This window comes from Odocoileus virginianus, unplaced genomic scaffold (genome assembly GCF_023699985.2).
Source record: "Odocoileus virginianus isolate 20LAN1187 ecotype Illinois unplaced genomic scaffold, Ovbor_1.2 Unplaced_Scaffold_12, whole genome shotgun sequence".
In the NCBI taxonomy this organism is placed as follows: Eukaryota; Metazoa; Chordata; class Mammalia; order Artiodactyla; family Cervidae; genus Odocoileus; species Odocoileus virginianus.
The window spans coordinates 127,607-134,553 of NW_027224274.1; positions in this window are offsets into that span (position 1 = coordinate 127,607).

Consider the following 6,947-nt stretch of genomic DNA (forward strand, 5'->3'; position numbering starts at 1 on the left):
TGAACATTTTAGAAAAATTACTCTTGAAAACATAAAAAAGTGACAATTTTATTTGAAAATTGAATTTATGTTGTTATGATAATATATTCCAGTGGCTTTTAAAATAGTATTTAGATATGTGGACTTACACTTGTACAATTTCTCAGGCCCTGCAAATCTTAGAGGAACACTTACTTGGAAGTGGTCCACTCAAAGGACTTCTGAGTTGTCTGAGGGGAAATGCTAGATGGATTCAGATATAAAAGTACAAACACTTTCTGTTTTGGTTTTTTTTTCTTTAGTTTTTTAATTTTATATTATAATTGATCTACAATGTTGTATTCCTTTCACATATACAGCAAAGTGGTTCGGTTATATAATATTATTTTTCAAATTCTTTTCCTATGCAGGTTATGACAGAATATTGAGTAGAGTTCCGTGTGCTGAGAGAGTTAAAGCTTAGGGCCCTTTAAGGAGGAGGTGAACATTCTCGCTCATGCTTTCCTTAAGCCTTGTGCAACAATGTACCCAGTCCCAGAACTGGCCTTTTTTATGTCCAGAACTAAGGAACTAATGATCACAGGCACAAGGTCTTGCTCATGGAAATGCTTTTCTTAGTTCAGTTCAGTTCAGTTGCTCAGTTGTGTCTGACTCTTTGCGACCCCACGGACTGCAGCACACCAGGCCTCCCTGTCCATCACCAACTCCCAGAGTCCACCCAAACCCATGTCCATCAAGTCGGTGATGCCATCCAGCCATCTCATCCTCTGTCGTCCCCTTCTCCTCCTGCCCCCAATCCCTCCCAGCATCAGGGTCTTTTCCAACGAGTCAACTCTTCGCATCAGGTAGCCAAACTATTGGAGTTTCAGCTTCAGCATCAGTCCTTCCAATGAACACCTAGGACTGATCTTTAGGATGGACTGGTTGGATCTCCTTGCAGTCCAAGGGACTCTCAAGAGTCTTCTCCAACACCACAGTTCAAAAGCATCAATTTTTCAGCGCTCAGCCTTCTTTATAGTCCAGCTCTCATATCCATATATGACTACTGGAAAAACCATAGCCTTGACTAGACAGACCTTTGTTGGCAAAGTAATGTCTCTGCTTTTTAATATGCCATCTAGGTTGGTCATAACTTTTCTTCCAAGGAGTAAATGTCTTTTATTTCATGGCTGCAGTCACCATCTGCAGTGATTCTGGAGCCCAAGAAAATAAAGCCTGTCACTGCTTCCACTGTTTCCCCATCTATTCACCATGAAGTGACGGGACCAGATGCCATGATCTTAGTTTTATGAATGTTGAGCTTTAAGTCAACTTTCTCACTCTCCTCTTTCACTTTCATCAAGAGGCTCTTTAGTTCTTCTTCACTTTCTGCCACATGGGTGGTGTCCCAGTGTAAGAACCCCATGAACAGTGTGTAAAGGTTGGGGGGGCATGCTCAGTAAATCTTTAATCCAATTTTCTACTAATGGGTGGGGCTGTATTCCATCCCTGTACACCATACACTAAAATAAACTCAAAATGGATTAAAGACCTAAATGTAAGACCAGAGTCTATAAAACTCTTAGAGGAAAATTTATAGAACAGTCTCTGACATAAATCCCAGGAATAACCTTGATGACCCACTTCCTAAAATAATGGGGGGGGGGAAAAAAAAAACAAATGGGATCTAATTAAACTTAAAAGCTTTCAGCAAAGAAAACCATAAACAAGATGAAAAGACAACCCTCAGAATGGGAGAAAATAATTGCAAATGAAGCAACTGACAAAGGATTAATCTCTAAAATATACAAACAGCTCATATAGCTCAATAACAGAAAAACAAACAACCCAATCAAATAAATGGGCAAAAGACCTAAACAGACATTTCTCCAAAGAAGACATACAGATGGCTAACAAACACATGAAAAGATGCTCAACATGGCTCATTATTAGAGAAATGCAAATCAAAACAACAAAGAAGTTTCACCTCAGACCGGTCAGAATGGTCATCTCCAAAAAAAACATAGAAACAATAAATGCTGGAGAGGATGTGGAAAAAAGAGAACCCTCTTGCACTGTTGGTGGGAATGCAAGTTTGTATAGCCACTGTGGAAAATAGTATGGAGATTTCTTTTAAAACTAGGAATAAAACTACCATATGACCTAGCAATCCCACTACTGGGCATATACCCTGAGAAAACCATAATTGAAAAAGACACATGTACCCCCAATGTTCATTGCAGCACTATTTACAATAACCAGGACATGGAAACAACCTAGATGTCCATTAACAGATGATGGATAAAGAAACTGTGGGGTGTGTGTGTGTGTGTGTGTGTGTGTGTGTGTGTGTGTGTGTGAATATTGAAAGTGAAAGTGAAGTCGCTCAGTCATGTCCGACTCTTTGTGACCCCACGGACTGTAGCCTCCTCTGTCCATGGGATTTTCCAGGAAAGAATACTGGAGTGGAATATTACTCATCCATATAAAAAGAATGCATTTGAATCACTTCTAATGAGATAGATGAATCTAGAGTCTATTATACAGAATGAAGTAAGTCAGAAAGAGGAGAACAAATGTCATATGTTAATGCATTTATATGGAATCTTGAAAGATGGTACTGATGAACCCATTTGCAGGGCAGCAATGGAGATGCAGACATAGAGAGCACAGACTTGTGGACACAGTGGGGGAAGGAGAGGGTGGGACCAATTGAGAGAGTAGCATCAAAATTTATACTTTACCACATGTAAAATAGATAGCCAGTGGGAATATCCAGTATGACACAGAACTCAAACCCAATTCTCTGTGACAACCTAGAGGAGTGGGATGGGATGGGAGGTGCAAGGGATGCTCAAGAGGAAGGGCACATATGTATACTTAGGGCTGATTATGTTGATGTTTGGTAGAAACCAATAATAATTGTGAAGCAATTATCCTCCAATTAAAAATAAATAAATTTAAAAAAAATAAATTTAAAAGACTCTCACTACTTGGAAGAAAAGCTATGACCAACCTAGGCAGTGTATTAAAAAGCAGAGACATTACTTTGTCAACAAAGTTCCGTCTAGTCAAAGCTATGGTTTTTCCAGTGGTCATGTATGGATGTGAGAGCTGGACTGTAAAGAAGCTGAGCACCAAAGAATTGATGCTTTTGAACTGTGGTGTTGGAGAAGACTCTTGAGAGTCCCTTGGGTGGCAAGGAGATCCAACCAGTCTATCCTAAAGGAAATCAGTCCTGAATATTCATTGGAAGGACTGATGCTGAAGCTGAAACTCCCAATACTTTGGCCACCTGATGCAAAGAACTGACTCATTTGAAAAGACCCTGATGCTGGGAAAGATTGAAGGTGGGAGGAGAAGGGGATGACAGAGGATGAGATGGCTGGATGGCATCACTGACTCAATGGACATAAGTTTGCGTAAACTCTGGGAGTTGTCATGGCAGAGAGGCCTGGCATGGGGTTTCAAATAGTTGGACACAACTGACCGACTGAATTGAACTGAAAAAAAGAAAACATTGTACAGGAAGCAGTGATCAAAATCATCCCCAAGAAGAAGAAATGCAAAAAGGCAAAATGGTTGTCTGAGGAGGCCTTACAAATAGCTGAGAAAAGAAGAGAAGTGAAAGACAAAGGAGAAAGGGGTTAGAAAAGGGAGAAAAGGATAGATTATCTATCTGAATGCAGAGTTCCAAAGAATATCAAGGAGAGATCAGAAAGCTTTCTTAAGCTATCAATGCAAAGAAATAGAGGAAAACAATAGTTTGGGAAAGATTAGAGATCTCTTCAAGAAAATTGGACATATCAAGGGAACATTTCATGCAAAGATGGGCACAATAAAGGACAGAAACAGTATGCTGCTGCTGCTGCTGCTAAGTCGCTTCAGTCGTGTCTGACTCTGTGTAACCCCATAGACAGCAGCCCACCAGGCTCCCCCGTCCCTGGGATTCTCCAGGCAAGAACACTGGAGTGGGTTGCCATTTCCTTCTTCCATGCATGAAAGTGAAAAGTGAAAGTGAAGTCGCTCAGTCGCGTCCGACTCTTAGCGACCCCATGGACTGCAGCCCACCAGGCGCCTCCGTCTATGGGATTTTCCAGGCAAGAGCACTGGAGTGGGCTGCCATTGTGTTCTCCAAGAAACAGTATGGACCTACAGAAATAGAAGATAATAAGAAGAGGTGGCAAGAATACACAGAGGAACTATACAAAAAAGGGGGAAACGACTATTAAAAGAAGAATGAGGGCGTTCTTAATATTTTGATATGAAACTATTTCCAAGATACACTGTTAAGAGAAAAAAAATCAGGTCCAACAGTGTGTGTGTGTACTAAGTTGCTTTAGACTTTCCGACTCTTCAAGACACTATGTACTATAATCCTCCAGGTTCCTCTGTTCATGGGATTCTCCAGGCAAGAATACTGGAGTGGTTTGCCATGCCCTCCTCCAGAAGATCTTTCCAACCCAGGGATTGAACTTATGGTTCTTACAACTCCTGCACTGGCAGATGTGTTCTTTACCACTAGCATTACCTGAGAAAGTCGTTTGAAGAGTGCTGGAGAAGATAAATAGATGATGAATACATAAATAGATATATATGTATATACATGCATGCATGTGTGCTAAGTCACTTCAGTCGTGTGACCCTATGGACCATAGCTCACCAGGCTTCTCTGTCCATGGGGTTCTCCAGGCAAGAATACTGGAGTGGGTTACCATGCCCTCCTCTAGGGAATCTTTACAAACCGGGGATCAAACTCTTGTCTCTTACGTCTCCTGCATTGCCAGGCAGGTTCTGTACCACTAGATCCACCTGGGAAACCTATATATATATATATGTATTTTTGTTCAGTTGTGTCTGACTCTTTTGCAACCCCATGGACTGTAGCCTACCAGGTTCCTCTGTCCATGGGATTTCCCAGGCAAGAATACTAAGAATACTGGAGTGGGTTGCCATTTCTTTTTCCAGGGGATCTCCCCAACCCAGGAATCAAACCTGAATCTCTTAAGTCTCCTTCATTGGCAGGCAGGTTCTTTACCACTGAGCCATAAAGGAAGCCCATATATGTTTATTGGAGAAGGAAATGGCAACCCACTCCAGTATTCTTGCCTGGAGAACCCCACGGACAGAGGAGCCTAGCAGGCTACAGTCTATGGGGTTGCAAGAGTCGGACACGACTGAACATCTAAGCACATATGTGTGTATTGATGATAGATAGATGTAAACATAGATAGACTATGTATATATAGTAATATACTTGCTTTTATGTACATGGAATATCCTGGCAAAGGAGAAAAGGAAAGATATACCCATTTGAATGCAGAATTCCAAAGAATAGCAAGGAGAGATAAGAAAGTCTCTTCAAGAAAATTAGAGATACCAAGGGAACATTTCATGCAAAGATGGGCACAATAAAGGACAGAAATGGTATGGACCTAACAGAAGCAGAAGATATTAAGAAAAGGTGGCAAGAATACACAGAAGAACTATACAAAAAAGATCTTCATGACCCAGATAATCATGATGGTGTGATCACTCACCTAGAGCCAGACATCCTGGAATGTGAAGTCAAGTGGGCCTTAGAAGCATCACTATGAACAAAGCTAGTGGAGGTGATAGAATTCCAGTTGAGCTATTTCACATCCTGCCATGGGCAGAGAACATATCTCCATATATCTTTCACTGACTTTTCAACTATGAAATTTTTTAATATGTCTTCTATTCAAAAATAACTACAGACAAAAAATGTCAGATATTATATGATTCCATTTTTAAAAAAGAAAGAATCTTGAGATTATTCTGGTTTTTCTCAGTTCAGTTCAGTTCAGTGGCTCAATTGGGTCTGACTCTTAGAAGCCCCATGGACTGCAGCATGCCAGGCTTCCTGGTCCATCACCAATTCCTGGATCTTGCTCAAACTCATATCCATTGAATCAGTGATGCCATCCAGCCATCTCATCCTCTGTCGTCCCCTTCTCCTTCTGCCACAATCTTTCCCAGCATCAGGGTCTTTTTCAATGAATCAGTTCTTTGCATCAAGTGGCCGAAGTGTTGGAGCTTCAGCTTCTGATTTATCTGGGTGGGTCCTAAGTGCAACCACATCCCCAGAAGAAGGAGGCAGAAGATTTGACAAATGAAAGAGGAGAAGGCAATGTGACAGGCACTGGAGGGACATAGCCACAAGCCAAGGAATGCTGGAGGCCACCAAAAGCTATTAGAGGCAAAGAAAGGATTCTTCCCTAGAGCCTCCAGAGGGATCATAGCCCAGCCAACACCTTGATTGGTACATTTCTGGCCTCCAAACAAGTGAAAAAATAAATTTCTTTCTTTTTAAAAAACTTTTTATTTTGCATTGGGTATAGCAGTTAACAATGTTGTGATAGTTTCAGGTGAACAGCAAAGGGACTCAGCCATACATACACATGTATCCATTCTCCCTGAAACTCCTCTCCCATCCAAACCTGCCACATAACATTGGGCAGAATTCCATGTGCTACACAATAGGCCCTTGTTGCTTATCCATTTTTAACACAGCGAGGGGGTACTTTTCCATCCTAAACTCCCTATCCCTTCCCCGCTGGCAACCATAAATTCATTCTTTAAGTCTGTGAGTCTCTTGCTATTTTGTAAGTTCATTTGTATCATTTCACATATAAGGGATGTCATACAATATTTCTCCTTCTCTGTCTGACTTACTTCACTCAGTATGACAACTTCTAGGTCCATCCATGTTGCTGCAAATGGCATTATTTCATTCTTTTTAATGGCTGAGTAATATTCCATTATGTATATGTAACCACATCTTCTTTATCCATTCATCTGTCAATGGACATTTAGGTTGTTCCATGTCTTGGCTATTGTAAACAGTGCTGCAATGAACACTGGGGTGCATGTATCCTTTCAGATTATGTTTTTCTCCAGATATATGCCCAGGAGTGGGATTGCAGGGTCATATGGTAGCTCTGTTTTTAGTTTTTTAAGGAACCTCC